The sequence below is a fragment of the Leopardus geoffroyi genome, chromosome B3 (genome assembly GCF_018350155.1).
Source record: "Leopardus geoffroyi isolate Oge1 chromosome B3, O.geoffroyi_Oge1_pat1.0, whole genome shotgun sequence".
Classification (NCBI taxonomy): Eukaryota; Metazoa; Chordata; class Mammalia; order Carnivora; family Felidae; genus Leopardus; species Leopardus geoffroyi.
In genome coordinates this window covers 27,315,344-27,342,095 of record NC_059337.1, presented here as the reverse complement: position 1 = coordinate 27,342,095, position 26,752 = coordinate 27,315,344, and the positions used below count along the sequence as shown (strand labels likewise).

Genomic DNA, 26,752 nt, shown 5'->3' with positions numbered 1-26,752 from the left:
CCATAGTTATGTTCTATTGGATACTTCCCACATTTTTTTCTTCTTTAGCCAACTATATTTTGTTACAAAGTATGTAATAAGGAAGATCAAACTATCTTTTTTTCTTCTATTTCATCTCATTGTAATTGCCTCATCAGTGCCAGGCAAAGACTTTCCAATTGTGGCCCTAACTCACCCTCCTGTGAGGAAAGTGTGCCCGAACACAGCTATCTGCCAGGGAGTGGTATTTTTGCCTGCAGTCTGTGGAAGATGGCTCATCCTTGCAGATGAAGTGGCATTTCCTAATTAGATCATAATTCTTAACAAACCCTGAAGGCAAGGGTTATATGACCATAAAATGGATTACTTGGAAGGCTGAGGAAAAAGGAGTAGTGAACTTTGTATTTTTGACCTGTTGGAAATAATTCAGCTTAATTAAAATATAAATTTTCTTTCATTATCTTGGACATTATATATATGAAAATTTTATAGAGCTCTCTTGATATTAAAAAGGAGAGGAGAGAGACAGAAAAACTGAGCAAGAGAAAGAATGGGTTCAATTCTCAATTCTTTGTCAAAATAGAATGTAAGTCATAATAGAGCAGAGACTTTTTTTCCTGTAGTATATCTCTAGCACAGAGAATAGTGTTTGGCACATTAGGTAAATGCTCAAAGACATATATTATAAGAATAGACTACAGCAAATCCCTTTACTACTCAGGCTTTGGTAGGTTTTTTCATGTGTAAAATGAAGTTTTAGACAAAATTACCTCCGAAGTTATTTTTTAATTTAGTAATTTTAGAAATTTATTTTAATTTTGATATCAATAAGTTATTTTTAAGGTTTTACAAATTGTCTTAATCTCTGATATGATATATAAGAAGTATGAAGCAGTTATTAAAGATGATAGGCTACACGAAATAAATGAATGGACTTAAGGATCACTGTTTAAATCTCTTGAGTTTTGAAGATCTCAGGAAGCAAGTATTAAGTAATGGCAAAATGAAAGAAAAAAAGATATTATAGGAGTGCTTGGGTGGCTCAGTTGGTAGAGCATCTGACTCTTTTTCTTGGGGTTGTGAGTTTGAGTCCCACGTTGGGTGTTGGGCCTACTTAAAAAATATTGTAAACTTAGAGTGACAAAATAGTAGTAAAGAAAGCTCTCTGGGGTGGATGCTCTACATAGGTAGTTTGGGGACAGTTTATTTTAAATATCTGAGGTAGGAGGCACACTGATAACTAGCCCTCATCCACAGAATGAGAATGGTCAAGGATTTAAAATGTTTTCATCTGAGAATGAGTTGAATGGTAAATGCTGGAAAAGAGAATATGAAAGGGGCTTGGTAGATGCTGAGAGAAATATTTCCGTATTGCTACAAGGAAAAGAAATGGGACCTATGAATACGAGTGAGATTTTTGACTCAATGAAAGGGAAGAATTTTTTTTTTAAATTTTTTTTTCAACGTTTATTTATTTTTGGGACAGAGAGAGACAGAGCATGAACGGGGGAGGGGCAGAGAGAGAGGGAGACACAGAATCGGAAATAGGCTCCAGGCTCTGAGCCATCAGCCCAGAGCCTGACGCAGGGCTCGAACTCACGGACCGCGAGATCGTGACCTGGCTGAAGTCGGACGCTTAACCGACTGCGCCACCCAGGCGCCCCAATGAAAGGGAAGAATTTTATCAGAGCTCAGGATGGAATGCTTTATGAGGCAGCTAACACTAGAATCCTGTAAATGTTCAATTTGAGATTAGAGCGTTGACAAAATGATGGTTATGTGTATGATGGCCACAATCTGGTATTTTTTGAGTGAAATTTATGAGAGGAGACACTCACCTTAAAATGGTGTAGAGAAAGTACTTTGATACAATGTCAGAATAATTCTAAATTATTATTTTTAAATTTATTATTATTTTTAAAATATAATTTATTATAAAATTTGTTTCCATACAATACACAGTGCTTATCCCAACAGGTGCCCTCCTCAATGCTCATCACCCTCTTTCCCCTCTCCCCCAACACCATCAACCCTCAGTTTGTTCGCAGTATTTAAGAGACTCTTATGGTTTTCCTCCCTCCCTCTCTGTAATTTTTTCCCCTTTCCCTCCCCCATGGTCTTCTGTTAAGTTTCGCAGGATCCACATATGACTGAAAACATATGTGTCTTTCTATGGCCTGACTTATTTCACTTAGTATAATACTCTCCAGTTCCATCCACGTTGCTGCAAATGGCCAGATTTCATTCTTTCTCATTGCCAAGTAGTATTCCATTGTATATATAAACCACATCTTTATCCATTCGTCATTTGATGGAAATTTAAGTTATTTCCATAATTTGGCTATTGTTGAAAGTGCTGCTATAAACATTGGAGTACATGTGCCCCTACGCATCAGCACTCCTGTATCCCTTGGGTAAATTCCTAGCAGTGTTATTTCTGGGTCATAGGGTAGTTATATTTTTAACTTTTTGAGGAACCTCCACGTTATTTTCCAGAGTGGCTGCACCAGTTTACATTCCCACCAACAGTGCAAGAGTGTTCCCTTTTCTCCACATCCTTGCCAGCATCTGTTGTTTTTTAAGTTGTTCATTTTAGCCACTCTGACCGGTGTGAGTGGTATCTCAGTGTGGTTTTGATTTGTGTTTCCTTGATGAGGAGTGACTTTGAGCATCTTTTCATGTGTCTGTTGGTCATCTGGATGTCTTCTTTAGAGAAGTGTCTATTCATGTCTTCTGCCCATTTCTTCACTGGATTATTTGTTTTTATCCGGTGTGGAGTTTGGTGAGTTCTTTATAGACTTTGGATACTAGCCCTTTATGCGAGATGTCATTTGCAAATATCTTCTCCCATTCCATAGGTTGCCTTCTAGTTTATTGTTTCCTTTGCAGTGCAGAAGATTTTTATCTTGATGAGGTCCCAATAGTTCTTTTTGCTTTCAATTCCCTTGCCTTAGGAGATGTTTCACATGAGAAATTGCTGCAGCTGAGGTCAAAGTGGTTTTTTCCTGCTGTCTCCTTTAGGATTTTGATGGTTTCCTTCTCACATTCAGGTCCTTAATCCATTTTGAGTTTATTTTTGTGTATGGTGTAAGAAAGTGGTCTAGTTTCATTCTTCTGCATGTTGCTATCCAGTTCTCCCAGCACTATTTGCTAAAGAGACTTTTTTCTTTTTTTTTTTAAATTTTTTTTTTCAACGTTTATTTATTTTTGGGACAGAGAGAGACAGAGCATGAACGGGGGAGGGGCAGAGAGAGAGGGAGACACAGATAAAGAGACTTTTTTCAATTGGATGCTCTTTCTTGCTTTGTCAAAGATTAGTTGGCCATACTTTTGTGGGTCCAACTCTGGAGTCTCTATTCTATTCCATTGGTCTATGTGTCTGTTTTTGTGTCAATACCATACTGTCTTCATGATTACAGCTTTGTAGTAGAGGCTACTGGGAATTGTGATGCCTCCCTCTTCAGTCTTCTTCTTCAATATTACTTTGGCTATTCGAGGTCTTTTGTGGTTCCATACAAATTTTAGGATTGCTTGTTCTAGGTTCAAGAAGAATGCTGGTGAAATTTTGAATGGGATTGCATTGAATGTGTAGATTGCTTTGGGTAGTATTGACATTTTAACAATATTTATTCTTCCAATCAATGAGCATGGAATGTTTTTCCATTTCTTTGTATCTTCTTCAGTTTCCTTCATAAGCTTTCTATAGTTTTCAGCATACAGATCTTTTACATCTTTGGTTAGGTTTATTCCTAGTATTTTATGCTTCTTGGTGCGATTGTGAATGGGATCAGTTTCTTTATTTCTATTTATGTTGTTTAATTATTGCAACCGATTTCTGTACATTAATTTTGTACCCTACAACTTTGCTGAATTCATGTATCAGTCTAGCAGACTTTTTGTGGAATCTTTTGGGTTTTTCATGTAGAGTATCATGAAGTCTGTGAAAAATGAAAGTTTGACTTCATCTTTGCCAATTTTGATACCTTTTATTTCCTTTTGTTGTCTTATTGATGATGCTGGGCCTTCCAACACTATGTTAAACAAAAGTGGTGAGAGTGGACATCCCTGTGGTGTTCCTGATCTCAGGGGAAAGCTCTGAGTTTTTCCCCACTGAGGATGATATTAGCTGTGGGCTTTTCATAAATGGCTTTTATGATGTTTAAGTATGTTCCTTATATCCCAACTTTCCTGAGGTTTTTGTTAAGAAAGAATCTTGTGTTTTGTCAAATGCTTTTTCTGCATCGATTGACAGGATCATATGGTTCTTATCTTGTCTTTTATTAATGTGATGTATCACATTGATTGATATGTGAATATTGAACCAGCCCTGCATCCCAGAAATGAATCCCACTTGATCATGGTGAATAATTCTTTTTATATGCTATTGAATTCTATTTGCTGGTATCTTGTTGAGAATTTTTGCATCCATATTCATCAGGGACATTGGCTTGTAGTTCTCTTTTTTTTTTGCTAGGTCTCTGTGGTTTGGAAATCAAGGTAATGCTGGCTTCATAGAATGAGTCCAGTAGTTTTCCTTCCCTTTCTATTTTTTGGAATAGCTTGAACAGGATAGGAATTAACTCTGCTTTAAATGGCTAGTAGATTTCCCCAGGGAAGCCATATGGTTCAGGACTCTTATTTCTTGGGAGATTTTTGATAACTGATTCAATTTCTTCACTTCATGTGTCTGTTCAAAGTTTCTATTCTTCCTGTTTGAGTTTCGGTCGTGTGTGGGTGTTTAGGAATTTGTCCATTTCTTCCAGGTTTTCCAGTTTGCTGGCATATAATTTTTCATAGTATTCCCTGATAATTGCTTGTATTTCTAAAGGGATCGGTTGTAATAAACCCATTTTCATTTGTGATTTTATCTATTTGGGTCCTGCCACTTTTCTTTTTGAGAAGCCTGGCTACAGGTTTGTCAACTTTGTTTATCTTTTCAAAAAACCAACTCTTGGTTTTATTGATATGCTCTACTATTTTTTTATTCTATATTGTTTATTTCTGCTCTGATCTTTATTATTTCTATTCTGCTGGCTTTGGGGAGTCTTTGTTGTTAAGCTTCTAGTTCGTTTAGGTGTGCTGTTAGATTTTATATTTGGAATTTTTCTTGTTTCTTGAGATAACCCTGAATTGCAATGTATTTTCCTCTTAAGACTGCCTTTGCTGCATCTCAAAGGGTTTGGATTGTTGTATTTTCATTTTCATTTGTTTCCATATATTTTTAAATTTCTCCCCTAATTACTGGTTGACCCATTCATTCTTTAGTAGGATGTGCTTTAACCTCCATGCTTTTGGAGGTTTTCCAGTACCTTTCCTGTGGTTGACTTCAAGGTTCATAGCATTGTGATCTGAAAATATGCATGGTATGATCTCAGTTCTTTTATATTTATTTAGGGCTGTTTTGTGACCCAGTATGTGATCTATCTTGGAGAAAGTTCCATGTACACTTGAGAAGAAAGTATATTCTGTTGCTTTGGGATGCAGAGTTCTAAATATATCTCTCAAGTCCATCTGGTCCAATGTATCCTTCAGGGCCATTGTTTCTTTACTGATTCTCTGTCTAGATGATCTATGCATTGTTGTAAGTGGAGTATTAAAGTCCCCTGCAATTACCACATTCTTATCAATAAGGTTGCTTATGTTTGTGATTAATTGTTGTATATATTTGGGTGCTTCCAAATTCTGTGCATAGACATTTATAATTGTTAGCTCTTCCTGATGGATGGACTCTGTAATTATGATATAATGCCCTTCTTCATCTCTTGTTACAACCTTTAATTTAGAATCTAGTTTGTCTGATATAAGTATGGCTACTCCAGCTTTCCCTTCACTTCCAGTAGCATGATAGATAGTTCTCCATCCCCTCACTTTCAATTTGAAGATGTCCTCAGATCTAAAATGCATCTCCTGTAGACAGAAAATAGATATGTCTTGTTTTGTTTTTATCCATTCTCATACCCTATGTCTTTTGATTGGAACATTTAGTCCACTTACATTTAGTGTTATTATTGAAAGATATGGGTTTAGAGTCATTGTGATATCTGTAGGTTTCATGCTTGTAGTGATGTCTCTGGTACTTTGTGGACCTTACAACATTTCATTCACAGAGTCCCCCTTAGGATGTCTTGTAGGGCTGGTTTAGTGGTGATGAATTCCTTCAGTTTTTGTTTGTTTGGGAAAACCTGTATCTCTCTTTCTATTTTGAACGACAGACTTTCTGGATAAAGGATTCTTGGCTGCATATTTTTCCTGTTCATCACATTGACAATTTCCTGCCATTCCTTTCTGGCCTGCCAAGTTTCTGTAGAGAGGTCTGCTTCTGCCCTTATTTGTCTACCTTTGTATGTTAAGGCCCGTTTATCCCTAACTGCTTTCAGAATTCTCTCTTTATCCTTGTGTTTTGCCAGTTTCACTATGATATGTTGTGCAGAAGATAGATTCAAGTTACATCTAAAGGGAGTTCTCTGGGCCTCCTGGATTTCAATGCCTGTTTCTTTCCCCAGATCAGGGAAGTTCTCAGCTATGATTTGTTCAAGTACACCTTCATCCCCTTTCTCTCTCTCTTCTTCTTCTGGAATTCCTATGATACAGTTATTGTTCCATTTATTGAATCACTTAGTTCTCTAATTCTCCCTTCCTGATCCTGGATTTTTTTTTATCTCTTTTTCTCAGCTTCTTCTTTTTCCATAATTTTACCTTCTAATTCACCTATTCTCCCCTCTTCCTCTTCAATCTGCACTGTGGCCACCTCCATTTTATTTTACACCTCATTTATAGCATTTTTTAATTAATCATGACTATGTTTTAGTCCCTTGATCCCTGTAGCAATAGATTCTCTGCTGTCCTCTATGCTTTTTTCAAGCCCAGCAATTAATTTTATGACTATTATTCTAAATTCTTGTTTAGTTATATTGATTAAATCTGTTTTGATGAATTATTTAGCTGTCACTTCTTCCTGGAATTTATTTTGTGGAGAATTCTTCAGTTTCATAATTTTGGTAAGTGTTCTGTCCCTTATGAATTTTAAAAGCTTGTTGTGTGCTCTCCACCTGTGAGCACTGTTATATTAAAGTGGGGTCATACACTGTCCAGGGCCTGGCCCTTCAGGAGGTGTTTTTGTTGAAATTGTTACCTGTTTTCTGTTGTTGTGACTTTAATTATTTTGTTTCCCTACTATTTTATTTCCCTGTTATTTAATTAATTAATTTTATTTCCATAGTGATGTTTTGGATGCTCCACCAGGTGTGACTTGATTTGTTCCTTGAATTAGCCATGGAAAGGAAAATAAACAGATAGACAAACAGGAGAGAAAAACACACAAGCAAATAAAACAAACAAACAAATAAACAAAAACACAAATCTAAAAAGAATCCAAAAGCAAAAAACCAGAAACACAGAGTATAAGTAAAGAACAGTGTGGAGGCAGTGCTGATGGAAAAGCACATATACAGAGAGAAATAACAGATGAAAGGAAAAAGAAAAAAGAAACATTGACTAGGCAGAGAGACGAAAAGGGTTAATCCAGAGAGAGAGAAAAGAAAACCAAGAAAGGGGTGGGAAAAAAGGAACGAATATAAAGTTACCCAGACAAAGAAAAGAATGTAAAGAAGCACCAATGCTGTGGCGCTTGTCTGTAGGAGCTGTCTATCTGGTTCCACAGGGTCTGTCCAGCTCCAGTAGATACACAGTTATCTGGTGTGGAGGGGCATGGATTGGTGTAGGCTGGTCTCGCCTCCACTGTGGGCCCCTCGGACAGAGTCCTGAAGCCCCACCTTAGTGGTGGGTGGGGGGAATCGGGATCCCCCCAGTCTCTTCTCCACAAACCTGGTGGACTCCATTTGAGTTGTCCTCACTGTGCCGTGTGTACAGATGGGGTGGTCCTTCTCACTCCACCAACTTCCCTGACCCTGCACTTGGCTAACATTCAATGTCCTACTCTGTGTGCTCTGGCACCGGGAAGCACCTCTCTGTGCGACCGGATATATGGTCCTGGCTGGGTTTATCTGTGTCACAGTACTTCAGGGAGGACTGCCTTTTCCTGCTGCAGACTGTGCCTCTGACCTCACCGCGGAGCCTCGGGGTGGCGGTCGCGGTCGCAGGCAGGCTTTGTCCTTTCCCACAGCACTCCAGGAAGGGGACTGCTTTCTCCTATGGTGGACTGTGCCCCTGATCTACCACCGAACCCAAGTATGGCTTCCCTCCTCCCCAGATGCTCAAACAGGGAGCCAGCCCCAGACCAAAGGAAGCCCTACAGTTAGAGATGGGATCCCTCTCAGTCCCAGTCTGAGGTTTTTCTCTTGTCCAGATACAGTCCTAGACTTCCCCAGCTGCTCTTTCTCTTCCCTTTGTCTCTCTGCAGAAGGGGGTCCCTCCTCTATGTGCCTATGTGGCCCATTTTATTTCCCCCAGTTCGCAATCACCCACCTATTATCTCTCAATTTGTCCCATTTTCTTCCTGTTAGATTCAGTCTCTTTTCCTCCCAGACTCTTGGAGTTCAAAGTTCTTTGGCTTCAGCACTTCTTTGAGAGACACGGGAAGTATGGATCTCCCTACTTCTCTGCCATGTTGCCCCCCCAACAGAATAATTCTAGATTAGACTAGAGCCTAAGTACTTTTCCTCATACTTTTGTATGAAGACATATATATGAACCATGGCATCTTAGTCTTTCATTGTTTTGTACCTGAAGTAGCTAAAATAGATTTTTGTTCTTGATAGTTACCTAATTCTTAGTACTACAACTTTGTTTCTCCCCATTTCTCTTTAAAGGATATCCCACAGAACACTGCTCATTTGAATTAACTCAAGAAAGAGGGTGTCCAGGTAAAATCATTTTGGAAACACTGCATAATACATTAAACCTTTGGAGAATGACAGTGCACATTGGAATATCAAATTCCAAGGAACCCTGTAGTTAATTATGTCAGTAACCTATGTTATTTTTTATCCAGAATTTGTCTAATGTATTTGACCCTGGAATTTCATTTTGAATAACATTTGGAGACACACCAATGAACCCATGTTGGAAGCAGGGTAGTCAGGCATGGTACCTCTCTCTGAGGGTCTTGGAGCTGCTGCACAGGGACCTTTTACAGGCTGCATAGGTAGCATGTGCTATTCTGATGTGTAACAGAGTTCCCTTGCAGGAAACCAGAGCCCACTATCCAGAACAGGATGCTTAGGCAGCTAACTGTGGCTTGGAGACAAGGGGCATAACAGTGGCAGCCTCTGGGGGAAGCTCACCATCCAGAACAGACTGGCTTGTGCTTGAGCACCAGGAAGTGGGGAGGGGGATGGAAGAAAGGGTTGCAGAGGCCACAGTTCACTTTCTCCTGTTTTTCAGGGAATGGAAAGCCTGGTCATTGTGATATAGGACTTCCTTGAATGCAATTGGGGTAGAGAAGGCAGTCAGAAACATTTTTAAGTCCTTTTAAGATAAGGACTCTGCTTTCAGCCATGGTCTCTCTAATTCTACCTTAATGCTTTCTGAATCACTTATGACACTTTAAGTATTGAAGGAAACTTCCAAAGCTTTAGGGTATAACAGTTCTAGTTGATTTATTTTTTTAATTAAAAAAATTGTTTTTATGTTTTTATTTTATTTTTGAGAGAGAGAGACAGGGTGCAAGTGGGGAAGGGGCAGAGAGAGAGGGAAACACAGAATCCAAAGCAGGCTCCAGGCCCTGAGCTTTTGTCACAGAACCTGACACAGGGTTCAGACTTATGGACAGTGAGAACATGACCTGAGCCAAAGTTGGATGCTTAACCGACTGAGCCACCTAGGCACCCTAGTTCTAGTTGATTTCTGTCTCTGCTTTCTTTCTATCTCTGTAATCTATTTGAGCCTCAGTCTTTTTCTTTTTTCTCTATCAAGTAAGCATGATACTATCCAACAATATCCAGGTTTTCATAAAAATTAAAGAAGCATAAAAAGCTCATAAAACATTGCTTGGGATATAATACTTAAGTGAAATTCTTGCATGTTTTCTTTCCTTTCTCTTCCTGCAAGGAGCTGAATTTAGAGCTTTCTATTAACATAGAAACTCTTGAATCCCCTTTTGCTGCACTCTGAGTTCAGTCTCTGTGACCAGCCTTTCCCAGGTGGGGGCAGGCTCTCCCTCTGGACTTGCTCTAGCTTTCGTCTTCCCCAGTGTTTACTTGCTGCTTGCTGTGTGAGAGTGTCTTGGTGAGAACCCTGGGAAATTTCCAGCAGGTTTTCTCCTTTTGTGTCACACCATGACTTCTGATGTGAGATCTTTTTTTCTACATGATATACAATTTAAAAAAGATATAAGCAGAACATTGTAATTCTGAAAATAGATATGCTAGGGCTCTCCTTTTGTGCAGAGTGCTGTAGGAAAGGTGCACATGGTGACTGATTTAATATGAAATCAGCCCAAATCCTCACAGGATGCCTCTTGAAAAACAAAGCCTCTCACATGGGTCTTTCCTCCTTTTTTTCCCCAATTCTTTTTATGGTTACATTCTTCTGGTGCATATGTGTTAGTTCAGAATGCAGAAAAATTTGTACTACCTGGAAAGATCTCTACTGAACACAGTGTTGTAAAGCTATAAAGAAAAGCCATTTGGATTTTAAAATGCCTAATTGACTTTAGGGGTTTCAGTTTCAGCAAAAGGTTGATGTTAAAAACTGACATTAACTGATGACATTATGTGTCTCCAATGCCTCTATAATCTTGGTATGCTTGAATTTTTTTAAAACTGAAATCTGAATTCCTAACATGGGGTCAACTTAATAAAGATTAATTATGCTTAAAGTTTTTCCTTACCTGATATTCTACTTTGAAAGTCCACTTAAAAACATTTATTTTATTGAGTTAAAATTGACATATAACATTATACTAGTTTCAGTTTTACAACATAATAATATGAGACTTGTATATGTGGTGAAATGGTCACCACAATAAGTCTACTTAACATCCATTACCACACATGGTTACAAATTCTTGTGATAAGAACTTTTAAGATTATTCTATTAACAACATTCAAACACGCAACATAGTATTTTAACTATAGCCACCATACTTTATATTATATCTCATGACTCATTTGTTTTATAACTGGAAGTTTGTATCTTTTGACCTGTTCAACTCATTTTACCCACCCCCACTCCTGGCTCTGGCAAACAGCAATCTGTTCTCTGTATCTGTGAATTTTTTTTTTTTTAAGATTCCACATGTAAGTGAGACCATAGTTTGATCATATGATCAAAGATCATATTTACCTTTTTGTCTGACATTTCACTTAGTGTAATGCCCTCAAGTTCTACTCATGTCACAAATGGTAAGATTTTTTTATTTTTTAATGGCTAAGTAGTATTCTGTTGTGAAGGCACACACACACACACACACACACACACACACACACACACACACACACTTTCTTTATCCATTCATCCATGGATGGGCACTTGGTTTTTTTGTATCTTGGCTATTGAAATAAAGCTGCAATGAACATAGAGGTACATAAATCTCAAGTTAATGTCTTCATTTACTTTGGATAAACACCCAAAAGTGAAATTGTTGAATTGTATAGTAGTTCTATTTATCATTTTTTTAGGAACCTCCATAATCTTTTCCATAGTGGCTGCACCAACTTACATTCCCACCAACAGTGTATAAGAGTTCCCTTTTCTCCACATCTTATCCAACACTAGTTATCTCTTGTCTTTTTGATAATAGCCATTCTGATAGGTATGAGGTGATATCTTATTGTGGTTTTGATTTGTATTTCCCCAATAATTAATGATGTTAACACCCACAACATTTTCCTGTATCTGTTGGCCATCTGTATGTCTTCTTTGAGAAAGTATCTGTTTAGATCCTCTGCCTTTTAAAATGGATTTATTTGCTTTGAGTTGTGTAAGTTTTTAATGTATTTTTGATATTAATCTCATCAGATATATTATTTGCAAATATTTTCTCACATTTGGTAGGTTGCCTTTTCATTTTGTTCATGGTTTCCTTTGCTGTGCAGAAGTTTCTTAGGTTGATATAGTCTCACTTGTTCATTTTTGCTTTTGTTGTCAAATTCACAAAGACACCCAAGGCCACTGTCAAGGAGATTATTGTCTGTTTTCTTCTAGAAGTTTTGTGGTTCATATGTTCAAGTCTTTAATTCATTTATAGTTATTTTTTGTGCATGGTGTAAGAATGTAGTCCAGGTTTGTTCTTTTGCATTTGGCTGTCCAGTTTTCCAATACCATTTTTTGAAGAGACTTTCCTTTCCCCATTGTATATTCTTGGTTCCTTGGTTGTAAACTAATTGGCCACATATACATGGGTTTATTTCTGGGCTCTCTATTCTGTTTCATTGCTCTCTGTGTCTGTTTTTATGCCAATACTGTTTTGATTACTATCACTTTGTAATATAATTTGATCAGGAAGTGTGATCAATGCAGTTTTATTCTTCTTTATCAAAATTGCTTTTGAATATTTGGGGTCTTTTGTGGTTGCATACAAATCTGAGGATTGTTAGTTCTATTTCTGTGAAATATGCCATTGAAATTTTGATAGGGATTGCATTGAATCTGTAGATTGCTTTCGTAGTATGGTATTTTAATAATACTAATTCTCCTAATCCATGAGCACAGACTATCTTCCCTTTTATTTGTGTCTTTCTCAGTTTCTTTCATCAATGTCTTATAGTTTTCAGTGTACAAGTCGTTCCTTTCCTTGGTTAAATTTACTCCTAGGTATTTATTTCTTTGATGCAAATGTGAATGAGGCATGTATTGAGTCATTTTCTTCTAGTCATTTTTCTAGACATTTTTATTTCTCTTTCTGTTTGTTTTTAGTGAATAGAAATGCAATCGGTTTTTATCTATTGACTTTGTATCCTGCAAATTTACTGAATTAATTTATTCTAACAGATTGCTTGTATTTTTGGTGGAATCTTTAGGGTTTTATGTATATAGTATTATGTAATCTGCAAATAGTGACAGTTTTACTTCTTCCTTCCCAATTTGGGTGCCTTTTATTTCTACTTGCTTAATGGCTCTGGCTAGGACTTTCAGAACCATATTGAATAAAAGGAGAGAGAAAGGACATCTTTGTCTTGTTTCTGATCTTAGAGAAAAAGTTTTCAGTTTTTCACCATTGAGTATGGTATCTGTGGGTTTGTCATATATGGCATTCATTATGTTGAAGTATGTTCCCTCTATACCCACTTGCTTGAGAATTTTTTTTATTATAAATGTATGTTAAATTTGATCAAATGCTTTTTCTCCATCTATTGAGATGATCGTATGATTTTTATCCTTGTTAATATGATATAACACTAATGTGCTAATGGATGTTGAGCCATTCTTGCATCTGTGGACTAAATCCCACTTGATCATGGTGTATGATCCTTTTAATGTATTTTTAAATTCAGTTTGCTAATATTTTGTTGAAGAACTTTACATCTATATTCATCAGAAATTTTAGCCTGTAATTTTCTTTTCTTTGGTGTCCTTGTCTGGCTTTGGTATCAGGGTAATGCTAGCCTTGTAAAATGAGTTAGAAGTGTTTTTTTTTCTTTTCTTTTCTTTCTTTCTTTCTTTCTTTCTTTCTTTCTTTCTTTCTTTCTTTTTCTTTCTATCGAGTTTGAGAAGGATTGGTATTAACTCTTCTTTAAATGATAGCACTCTCCAGTGAAGCCATTTGATCTTAGGCTTTTGTTTTTTGGGAGTTTTGATTACTGTTTCAATCTTCTTACTCATTACTGGTCTGTTCTGATTTTATATTTCTTCATGATTGAGTCTTCCTAGGTTATATGTTTCTGAGAATTTATCCATTTCTTCTAAGTTGTCTAGTTTGTTGACATATAATTGTTCTTTCTAGTTTCTGATGAGTCTCTGTATTTCTGTATTATCAGTTATTATGTATCCTCTTTCATTTCTGGTTTTATTTATTTGAGTCTTCTCTCTTTTTTATTAGTGAGTCTACCTAAAGCTTTGTCGATTTCTTTTATCTTTAAAAAAACAGCTTTTAGTTTCATTGTTTTTTTTTCTATTTTTTTTTTCTGGTCTCTATTTCATTTATTGCTGTTATGACCTTTGTTATTTCCTTCCTCCTGCTAACTCTGAGTTTAATTTCTCCTTCTCCTTCTCCTACTCCTCCTCCCCCTCCTTCTCCTCCTCCTTCTCCTCCCCTTCCTCCCCTCCCTCCCTGCTCTCCTTCTTCTTCTCCTCTTCCCTTTCCTCCTCCTCCTTCTCCCACTCCTTCCTCTCCTCCTTCTTCCTATCCTTCCCATCCTCCTTCTCCTCCTCCTTCTTCTCCTCCTCCCCTCCTCTCCTCTTCCCCTCTTTCTCCTCTTCCCCTTCCCACTCCTTCTTCTCCTCTTCCCTATCCTCCCCCTCCCCCTCCCTCTCTTCCTTCTCCTCCTCATTCTTCTCATCCTTCTCCTTCTTCTTCTCCTCTTCCTCCTCCTCCCTCTCCTTCTTTCTCTCCTTCTTCTTCTCCTCCTCCTCCCTCTCCTTCTTATTCTCCTCCTCCCTCTCCCTCTTTCTCCTCCTCTTTCTCCTCCTTCTATTCCCTCTTGTCCTTCTCCTTCTTCTTCTGTAAGCTTGACTTTCTCCCAGTGTGGAGCTTGAACTCACAGTGTGGAGCTTGAACTCACAACCCTGAGATCAGAAGGTGTATGCTCTATGGAATGAGTTAGCCAGATGCTCCTTCTTTTTCTAGTATCTTGAGGTGTAAAGTTAGATTGTTTATTTGAAATCTTTCTTTTTCTTAATGTATGGCAATTATTACTATGAAACTCCCTCTTAGAATTGCTTTTGTTGTATCCCATAAGTTTTGGTATATTCTATTTACATTTCCATTGGTCTTAAGGGTTTTTTAAATTTCTCTTTTGATTTCTTCTTTGACCCATTGGTTGTTTCATAGGATGTTGTTTAATCTCCATGTATTTGTGATTTTTCTAGCTTTAGTTTGTAATTGATTTCTAGTTTCACATCATTGTAGTCAGAAGAGATGCTTGATGTGGTTTCAGTCTTCTTAAAGTCATTAAGATTTGTTTTGTGGAATAATATGTGATCTATCCCACAGAATGTTCCATGTGTGCTTTAGAAGAATGTATATTCTGTTGCATTTGAATGGAATATTCTGTATATCTCTTAAGTCAATCTTAAGGTGTAACATGTCCTTTAAGGCCAGTGTTTCCTTGTTAATTTTCTGTCTGGGTAATCTATCCATTGATGAAAGTGGGACATTCAAGTCCCCTACTGTTATTTTATTATGGTTTATTCCTCCCTTTAAGTCATTTAATATTTGCTTTATATGCTTAGGTGCTTCTATGTTGGGTCCTCTGACTGACTAACTTCACTTAGCATAATACTCTCTAGTTCCATCCACATAGTTGCAAATGGCAAGATTTCATTCTTTTTTTGATTGTTGAGTAATACTCCATTGTATATATATATACCACATCTTGTTAGATTGATACCTTTATCATTATATAATTCCCTTCTTTGTATCTTATTATATTCTTTGTCTTAAAGTCTACTTTGTTATGATATGAGCATAGCTACTCCAGCTTTCTTGTGGTTTTCATTTGCACCAAACATCTTTTTCCATCTCTCCACTTTCATTTTATGTGTGTTCTTACATCTGAGGTGAGTCTGTTATAGGCAGAATATATATAGGTCTTATTTTTTGGTCCATTCAGCTACTCTGTCTTTTGATTGGAGCATTTAGTTCATTTACATATTTTAATGTTTATTTATTTATTTTGAGAGAGAGAGAGAGAGAGTGAGCAGGGGAGGGGCAGAGAGGGAGAAAGAGGGAGACAGAGAATTTCAAGCAGGTTCTGCACTATTAGTGCAGAGCCTGACGTGGGGCTTGAACTCATGAACTACAAGATCATGACCTGAGCTGAAATCAAGAATCAGATGCTTAACCAACTGTGTCACCCAGGCACTGCTAGTTTATTTACATTTAAAATAATTATTATTTTAACATTATTTAATAATATATCAATATTATTATTGATAGGGATATACTTATTGCCAATTTCTACTTGATTTCTGGTTGTTTTGTAATTCCTTTCTTCCTTTCTTTTTCTATTGCTGTTTTATTTTGTGATTTGATTATTTTCCTTAGTGATATGTTTAGGTTCCTTTCTCTTTATCTTTTGTATATCTGCAATAGCTTTTTTTTCTTTTTTCTTTTTTTGCTTTGTAGCCACCATGAAGCTTACATAAAACAACCTATATTTGCAACAGTCTATTTTAAGTTGGTAACAACTTAAGTTCAAATGCATTCTAAAGCTCTACACTTTTAGTCCACCCAGCCATGCTTTATGTTTTGGATGTCACAATTTACATCTTTTTAAAATGTACATCCATTAAGAGATTATTGTAGCTACAATTATTTTTACTACTTTGTCTTCTAACCTTCATACTAGCTTTATAAGTGATTACCCCACCACCTTTACCTTATATTATTCTGAATTTTACTATATACTTACCTTTACCAGTGAGATTTATACTTTTATATGTTTTCCTGATACAGATTAATAGCATTTCATTATAGCTTTCATTACAGCATAAAGAAGTCACATTTCCTTATGGCTGGCCCAGTGATGAACTCCTTTAGCTTGTGTTTACCTGGGAAATGTTATCTCCTTCAATTATGAAAGGCAGCTTTGCTGGCTTGAGTATTCTTCATTGGAAGTTTCTTTCTTTTAGCGTTTTTGTGACACTGCCTTCTGACCTGCAAAGTTTCTGCTGAAAAATATGCTTATAGTCTTATGGTGGTTTTATTGAATGGAACAAGTTGTTTTTCCTTTGATGCTTTTAAGATTGTGTCCTTGTCTTTAACTTTTGACACTTTATAATGTTTCTTGGTGTGGTTCTCTTTGGGTTCATCTTATCTGGTACTTTCTGGGCTTTCTGGATCTTCATGTCTGTTTCCTTTCCCAGGCAAGGAAGTTTCAGCCATTATTTCTTCAAATAAGTTTTATGCCTTCTCTCCTCTTTCTGGGTGCCTTATAATGTTAATGGTGGTCTGCATGATGTTTTCTCATAAGTTTCTTGATTTTTTTTCATTCTTTTTTCCTTACCATTCTGATTGGGTGAGTTCCACTGCCCTGTTTTAAGGTTTACTGATCCTTTCTTCTGTTCCATCTAGTCTGCTGTTGGACCTTCTACTTTATTGTTCAGTGCAGTTGGTTTATTCTTCAGCTTTACTTCTATTTAATACTCTCTTATATTTTCTATCTCTTTATTGAAATTCTCATCTTGTTCATCCATTCTTCTCTCAAGCTCAGTCAGCATCTTTATGATTCATTATTTTGAACACTTTATCAGGTTAATTTACCTCCATTTCAGTAAGTTTGATAAGTCAATTTTTATAAGCCTCAAAATCATATGGAATGTGTTTTATCATAGGTTTGTTTAAAAGAGCTTCTCTGCATTCCTTATTCTGGATTCTTCATCTCTGAGAAAGGGCAACAAAGATCACTGTGTGTTTTCCAGTTAGTGCTGGTTACCTCTTTCCATGCTTAAGAATAACCCCTGCTAACACTTTGATTCTGGTGCTCCAGCTCTTCTGTGCATTTATCATATATGAAGTGTTTTCAGGGTGTTAAGTAGGACTATTCTTACTTCTCTAAATTCTCCCTTGATCCTAGAACTTAGCTAAGTCAGGAATAAGGACCCCACTTTTTGAAGGGGGTACTATAGCTATCTGCATAGGACTTACCATGTCAAGGACAACACCAGCAACAACCTTGGCCAGTCAGGCATGTGGAAGAAAGGCTGAGCACACACCCATGATAGGTAGTCCATGAATGAGGCTCCCTTGGAAGAGAGGTGAAAGGCTGGCATGGTAGGGACAAGGGCTCTCCTGGGGTTTGCACACCCTCCTCCCTGACACACATGCATATGGACCTGCTCCCTGCTGCTACTAGTATAGACCCCATTGAGATATATTTTGAGAAAACTTCACCTGTGTCCTCCAAGATTTGGAGGAACTCAGAGACTGGGGCATTTGTTTTGTCTAGAAAAGTCTAGTATGCTTCCTGAGCTATGCAGCATGATAGTGGATGAAATAAACAGGTTTTAAAACAGTTGAGGTGGCCTGCATCCCTGAGTTTGCTTGCAACAATTGTCTCAGAGCAAGTGGGTGCCAGTGTAGCCCTCAGCTTGTAGCTGTGTGCTGGGGACTCTGCCCTCAGCATATAGAGGTGGTGCAGAGCTTACTCTCAGTGCAGGTTTGATAAGACATCTTTGGAGGTCATCTTGGGGGAATATCTCCTTCCCCAAGGAACTATAGGAGTGAGAATCTCAGTTGCTCTCATGTAACCTGCACATGTCTCTCAGGTGACAAATGTCCATCAGCCTGCTCCTGGGCCCACCCTGCTCTGGGGAGAGAGTAGCCCACACAAGATGGTAAGGACTAGTCATATAAAGGCACAGTGATGATTACTTTGGAATGCATAATTGGAGAAGACATAGGCTATATAGTTTCCTTAATTCAATAAGTCCTATGTTGCTTTGAGGGTTAGGAAGCAGAGGAAAATTTATTAATATTGTCATTTAGCACAGTGCAGAAAAGTCTCATTAACTATCACAGGGAGGGTGTAATGGAGGGAGAAGAAAAGAGAGTGAGAAGATAGAAGGGAGGGAAGGGAGGAGCAATGTGTAGATTGGGCTACAAGAAAAGGGCAGATGATGAAAACACCATTAAAACTTCAATGCAATTGCCTAAATAAGCAGAAATATGGGCCAAAACCATAGTTATAGAAGATAAAGTTTTCTAATGGAAAATGATATAAAATATTTATAGAAATAGAAATTGTGGATTTCAGGGGCACCTGGGTGGCTCAATCGGTTAAGCACCCAACTTCAGCTCAGGTCATGATCTCATGGTGGATGAGTTCAAGCCCTGTCTTGGGCTCTGTGCTGGCAGCCCAGATCCTGGAACCTGCTTTAGATTCTGTGTCTCCCTCTCTCTCTGCCTCTCCCCGACTCGTGCTCTGTCTCTCTCTGTCTCAAAATATAAATAAACAGTAAACAATTTTTAAAAAATTAAGATTTCATAATAGATTAAAAAGGCTAGGGAGAAAATATAAGTTCAAAAGTTAAAATTAAATACTGGAACAAGAGTCATGCCTAAGCAGAAAAACAAGGAGATATCCCTGGTTAAAGATAGGCCTGAGGGCTTTGGTACTAGACATTGTTACAGACTGACATAACACCCATTGTTATTTTCTGCCACTGGCCACTGGCTCATATATTGAAGCTTTAACCTTAGAACGTGACTATATTTGGATATAAGATCTTTAAAGTGGCAATGAAGTTAACATGAGGTCATTAAAGTGGACCATAATCTACTATGAATTGCATCCTTCTAAAAAGAGGAGATTAGAATACAGAACATACACAGAGATGACTATGTGAGGACACAGGGAGAAGAAGGCAAAGAGAGAAAAGAAACCAATTTTGTCAACACCTTGACTTCCAGCCTCTAGAACTGTGAGAGAATAATTTTCTGGTGTTTATGCTATCCAGTTTGGTACTATGTTTTGGAAGCCCTAGCAAATTAATATAGATATACTGACTTCAAAGGACCAGCCAGAGGTGATGCCAGACAGTGTGTGGATGGAGCCTATCACTGTGGGCCATAATGGAATCCACCTTCAGGAGGTAGGTTAAAACTGTATGAGAAACAATATAGGTTTCTAAGGGATGAAGAACAGAAAAAAAAAGAAAGTTTAAAGATAACTATTGAAAAAATCTATTTTAATAAATTTAAATTTATAATTAATATATATAGTTTAGTATTTTAATAGATGATGACATATATTTTAGTGGAGAAATCAATGACATAGAGAAGTCATCCAAGAACTGGGGCAACTAGGACAGCAGAGCCCCTGAAATTATAAGAAAGGAGAGAGTGTAATAAAAGGAGAGCTTCAACAAAGGAACTGTGGAAGGTGAAGAAGAGAAAAGGTCCTGACTGTGAGACTTTCAGGCCATTTTCAAGCTGACATATTGCATATGTGGAGGGAATTAACCTTGCCTGTGGTGAACCAAAGAGCAAGTGCAGGTCAGCTTCCATGTTAGCATAAGGTCAAGGTATCGATTCCTGGATACAGAAATTGATACCATTAAGAATACCTTGACCTTATTAATGATAAAGCTCAGTTCCTTATTAATAAATGCAAAGGAAAAACAAACATATAGAAGTGGCATAGAAAGATCCTGAACTTACTTTCTCCCATAGACACAACAAACCTCCAACTACATTTGGAAGAATTCCCTCTGAAGGGCACCTAGAAACAACAAGGGACAGCACTGAAGCATGTAGAAGAGGCAGAAATCTGGTCTTACTAAGGAGCACTCCATGGTCAGGAAAGATCTCAAAAGTATGAATTTCTCTCCCAAGGAGCAAGATATGAGCTACACATCAGGCACCCCATCCCTTAGATCCTGAATAGGAGAGATGAGTCCCCAAAATACCTGTCTTTGAAAACCAACAGAGAGTACATCCAGAAAAACTACAGAGCTGTGGGGAAAGGAAAACCCAGCCTTAAAGGGCTCACATGCAAACACACTTGACCCAGAAACCAGCATAAAGACACCAGATGGAAATGTGCATAGACCATAGGTGAAGGGGACCTACTTATTGGAGCACCTGCCAGAGAGGCAGGAAGCAGCTTGGCCTCACCCCAGGGACTATGACACTGACAGCAGACACTTTTTCCTAATGTGTTCTGCTATGCTGATCTCAGCACTAGAGGGATCCATATTGGAGTCATGCCTCTAGACTGCTCATGTCAAGAGACAGAACTCGTGGGAGCCCCACACAACACTGTACCTCAGTAGGGCCTCATAGCTTACGGGAAGATAAATCCACCCACCAACATGCCCACTACATGTGATTCTGAGCCTTACAACCAACTGTGCCAGGGACCAGCCCTGCCCACTAGTATACCTGCAACAATCATGGACTATCATTCATATTATAGGGATCCCAGATAGAGAAGAGAGAGTGAAAGGGACAGAAAAACTTATTTGAAGAAATAATGGCTGAAAACTTACCTAACCTGGGGAAGGAAAGAGTCAGCCATATCAAGGAAGCACAGAGTCACAAAAAAGATGTACCCAAAGAAATCCAAACACATTATAATTAAAATTGCAAAAATTAAACATAAAGAAAGAATGTTAAAAGCAGCAAGAGAAAAACAATTAGTTACATATAAAGGAACCACCTTAAGACAGTGAGCTAATTTTTCAGTAAAAGTTTTACAGGCGAAAAGGGAATGACATGATATTTTCTAAGTGCTGAAAGGAAAAAAAACAAACTTACAAGCAGGAATACTCTACCCATTCAGAGTTGTAGGGGAGATAAAGAGTTTCCCAGATAATCAAAAATGAAAGGAGTTCACCACCACTAACCTAGATTTACAAGAAATATTGAGGGGATTTCTTTAAGCAGAAAAAGAAAGGGCATATATAGAAATAAGAAAATGTATGATTTTGTGCTGTACTGGTAAAGGCAAACATATACTAGAGGTAGTGAATTAAACAATTATACAACTAAGCGCATCTGGATGGCTCAGTTGGCTAAATATCTGACTCTTGGTTTTAGTTCAGGTCATGATCTCATGGTTCATGAGTTCAAGCCTCACGTCAGGCTCTGCACTGACAGTGTGGAACCTGCTTGGGATTCTCTCTCTCCCTCTCCGTCCTTCTCCCCCACTTTTTTTTTCTCTCTCTCTCTCTCTCTCAAAATAAACAAATACACTTTTAAAAAAACTTATAAAACTAGTATTTTGTTAAAAGAAAAAAGTAGTAAAGTCAACTACATCTATGATAATTAAGGAATACACAAATTAAAAAAAATGTAAAATATGACATAAAAACAAAATGTGGGGGGAAGTAAAACTATGGTACTTTTAGAATTCATTTGAACTTAAATAATCACCAACTAAAAATATACTGCCAAATACATAAGTTATTATATATGAAGCTCATGATAACCACAAAGCAAACACGTATAATAGATACCCAAAAAATAAACAGAAAAGAATACAAACTTAACACTAAAGAAAGTCATCATATCATAGGGAAGAGAGAGAGAAAGAAGAATGGAGCATAGAAGAGAGCCACAAAAGCCACCAGAAAACAATTAAAATGGCAAAAAGTGCATAACTATCAATAATTATTTTAAATGTAAGTGGACTGAATTCTCCAATCAAAATACATAGGATTTCTGAATGGATTAAAAAAAAAGACCCATATATATGCCACCTACAAAAGACTCACTTCAGAAATAAGACAAACACAGTCTGAAAGTGAGGAGATAGAAACAGATATTCCATGCAAGTATAAATGAAAAGAAAGCTGAGGTAGCAATACTTATATCAGACAAAATAGACTTTAAAACAAAGGCTGCAACAGGAGACAAAGAAGGGCATTACATAATGATAAGTGGTTCAATCCAACTAGAAGATAGAACACTTGTAAATAATTATGCACCCAAAATAGGATCAAACTTAAAATATAAAGCAAATATTAATAGACACAAAAGGAGAATTTGATAGGGATATAATACTAATAGGGGCCTTTAGTACTCCATTTACATAAATGGATAAATCATCAAAACAGAAAACTAATAAGAAATCAGTTGCTTTGAATGACATATTAGATGGGTCCGATGGAGTTAATACATATATAGAGAACATTCCATCCAAAAAATAGCAGAATACAAGTTCTTTGCACTTGGAACATTTTCCAGGATGTATCAAGTGTTAGGCCACAACACAAGTATCGATAAATTTAAGAAAAATAAAATATTATTAAGCAACTTTTCTATGAAACTAGAAATCAATTATAAGAAGAAAAGTGGAAAAAACACAAACACAGATAGACTATAGCGACATGCTACTAAAGAACCAATGGGTCAATGAAGAAATAAAAGTGGAACTCAAATAATACCTAGAGACAAATGAAAATGAAAACAAAATATTCCAAAGTCTTAGGGATGCAGTAAAAGCAGTTCTATGAGGGAAATTTATAATGATATAAGTCTACATCAAGACATAAGAAAAACACCAAATAAATAATCTAACTTTCCACCTATAGGAACTAGAAAAATAACAAAGAAAGCCCCAAATTAGTAGAAGACAGGAAATAATAAATATCAGAGCAGAAATAAATGAAATAGAGAATTAAAAACCAGTAGAAAAGATCAATGAAACTAAGAGCTGGTTCTTTGAAAAGATAAACAAAAATGATAAACCTTTAGCTGGACTCATCAAGAAAAGAGAGACCAAAGTGGTAAATTCAGAAATAAATAGAAGTTACAATTTCTACCACCTAAATACAAGAGATTATAAGAGACTACTATGAAATAGAATACATCAACAAATTGGACAACCTAGAAGACATAGACAGATTCCTAGAAACATATAGCCTTCCTGTAATTTCTTTGAATCATAAGGAAATAGAAAATCTGAAAAGATTACTTGTAATGAAATTGAATCAATAATAAAACTCTCAACAAAAGTCTAGGATCAGTTGGCTTCACAGGCAAATTATACCAACATTTAAAGAGTTCATACATCCTTTTCCAATGATTTCAAAAAATTGGAAGGGAAGGAATTCTTCTAGACTCATTCTATGAGATAAAAATTACCCTGATACCTAAACCAGACAAAGACGCTACCAAAAAAGAAAATTACTGACCAATATCCCTGATGAAATCCTCAACAAAATGTGAGATTAAAAGAATCATTCACAATGGTCAAGTGGAATTTATTCTAAGGATGCAAAGATGGTTCAGTATCCACAAATCAACATGACACACCATAGTAACAAAATGAGGGATAAACAAAATGAAGGATAAAAATCATATAATCATCTCAATAGATGCAGAAAAAGCATGTGACCAAATTCAACATACATTTATAATAAAAACTATCAACCAAGTGGTTGTATAGGGAATGTATCTCAACATAATAAAGGCCATATATGACAAACTGACAGCTAACATGTTGAATGGAGAAGTGCTTAAAACTTTTCCTCTAAGATCACAAACACGATAAGGATGCCCACTCTTCAGCATCTTTATTCAACATCACACTGGAAGTTCTTGCCACAGTAACTAGGCAAGGAAAATAAAGGCATACAAATTGGTAAGGAAGAACTAAAACTGTTACTATTTGAAGATAACATGATGTTATGTGTAAAAAATCCTACAGTTTCTACCAAAGAAGTTTTAGAACTAGAAAATAAATCAATAAATTTGTAGGATACAAAATCAATACACAGAAATCTGTTGTATTTCTATATACTAATAATGCACTGTCAGAAAGAGAAATTAAGAGACCAACTCCATTAATAATTGCATCAAAAAATAAAATATCTTGGAATAAAATTAACCAAGTAGGTAAGAGACCTGTACTTTGAAAAGTATAAGACATTGATGAAAGAAATTGAACATGACACAAATAAATGGAAAGATACACTGTGGTCATGGATTAGAAGAACTAATATTGTTAAAAATGTCCGTCCTACCCAAAGAGATCTATAGATTCAGTAGATCTATCAAAATACCAATGGCTTTTCTCACAATATTAGATAAAATAACCCCCTAGACAAGGTAATTGTGGAGGAGGGAGCGATTGGAGGTGGGGGAGTTGGCTTGGCATGCACTCCACACCTTGGGAATATTATTGCATGTGGAATGGCTGCTTTTGGAAGAACAAGATATTTTGGATATTTCCCATGCTGCACATGTCACAGATCTATTGCATTCTTTTTTTTTAATTTATTTATTTATATTCAAGTTAGTTAACATACCGTGTAGTATTGGTTTCAGGAGTAGAACCTAGCGATTCATCATTTACATATAACTGCATTCTTTTTAATGGCTGAAACAGTATTCTGTAGTATGAAGACATCATACTTTAACCAGTCTAAGAATCCATGGACATTTAGGATGCTTCCAGTATCTTGTGTACTTTTTTAAAAAAGACTATTGCCCAGAAGAAAAGATATATGGCTTTCACAAGCCAACAATGTACCAAAGTAGAGAGAGGACTACAGTATTTGCAGAGCTAAGTCCTCTAGTTCTTCATTCACTGACAGTAAATGCTATGAAAAGGACTTCCAGCATTGTTTTGGGTTACATGAGACTCCTTCAGGACACATCTGTAATGCTTTTGTCTTATTTGTGAAAAGATGGAAGAAATTGCCAGCAGGATCAAAACAAACAAAAACAAACAAACAAACAAACAAACCTGGAATCCTAGTAGATGCAAGGGCAGGACCCAATCTAAACACCACATTGAAACCAAAGAAAGTGAAAACTCTATCTGGAAAAGGATAAAAAGCACCCAGGTCAGTAAACCACAGAAGGAATTTAAACGTTACAATTCTGATGCTCACAGTACCACCTCAAGTGCCTTCCCAGCTCACTCTCTTTGTTATAGTAACCAGTCAGGTGATAGCTCAGATACAGAGATGGCCTCTGGCTTTAACAGATGCCAGTTTTTTTTTTTTCCTTTTTAGACCTCACATACTGGAAAAGACAGAAAATATGTTGTGGGGTTATCCATAAAGGCCGTTTTGGGCAAGTCCTCATTGACACACATCTATTCAAGTCTTGCTGCAGCAATAAGAAAGCAGCTCCTGATAAGCTGGAGGAGCAGAGGCCAGAGCCTTTGCCCATCTCCATTCAGGAGTGGTTATTGGGGTTTAGGTATAAGGGGAACAAAAAAGGATTTAAATTTTGGAAAGAAAAGAAAGCAACAAAACCCTCTTCTTTTTAACTTGGATAACTGCTATTCTGCCAAAAGACAATTTCTAGAATAGTTTTGGATGGGTTGTTATTTGTCCTCCAGTTCCACAAAATCTGAAGCCAGTGTCTAGCTTACTAAAAGAAAAAAAAAGTGTACATAATATTTAAGATGCGGAGTACTTCATAGGAAAGATTAATGCTGCTGTAAAGTGCTCTTTAAGTCTTTTTTTTTTTTTTAAATCCCCTTCTAATGAATGAAACAAGGGGAATATCAAGGGACAGAGATGGGATTTGTTGTATGATAAATGTATGTAGTTTTAGTCTTTCTATATTAAGAAGCAGTGGTTGGGGCATTTTAAGATGGCTGGCTATACTTGTTTTCCTTCATGACAATAAATTTGTCATAAATCAGTAACATGGACTTGCCCCTAGAGGTAGTTGTTAATAATTTTGAAATAACAAGGTCTTACCAAGGTTCTGATGATTCAAACCTGTACTACTGAATATTAAGCAGAACAGACTAAGCTCTCCAGTGCAAATACCTTGAGGAAGTAATTTCTAAATATACAGAGGGGTAACTTTACTATATATGTTGCATCCTGTGTCACCACCCTCCATATTGATATTTGATAAAGATTTTAATTCATATTGAAACTTCTAAAGAAGAATCAAAGCTCCTCTGGGGAAATTTCAAGTTTTAGGATGAGCAATCCTAAATGAATACTACCAAAGCATTACCACATGGTACAGATCACATTCTATTAAAAATGTTAAATTATCTGAAAAAATGTGCAAATCGTCACGCTGGCACACAGAAAAATGTTAATGTTTCTTGGGGTACATTTCTTAGAAGGCTTGCCTAGTATGTAAATAATTGACTTTCATTTGTGCTACATGACTTCATTGAAAATCTGCATGATTCAGTTTTAGTTCTGGATTATTTCAGTTGACCTTTGTGAAGGTTTTATCTGTGTAGAGTGGTTGTTTGACTTGTTTTAACCTATTAGGGTTTGGGGT

General features: G+C 36.8%; 1 protein-coding gene and 1 pseudogene across 1 annotated transcript in view; both read left to right on the top strand.

The window, feature by feature from the left end:
* OCA2 (OCA2 melanosomal transmembrane protein) overlaps window positions 1-26,752 on the top strand; it is a 504,847-nt gene that overhangs the window by 450,891 nt on the left and 27,204 nt on the right. The gene's annotated exons all lie outside the window — the stretch shown is intronic.
* On the top strand, window positions 7,963-25,766 carry LOC123582271 (annotated as a pseudogene).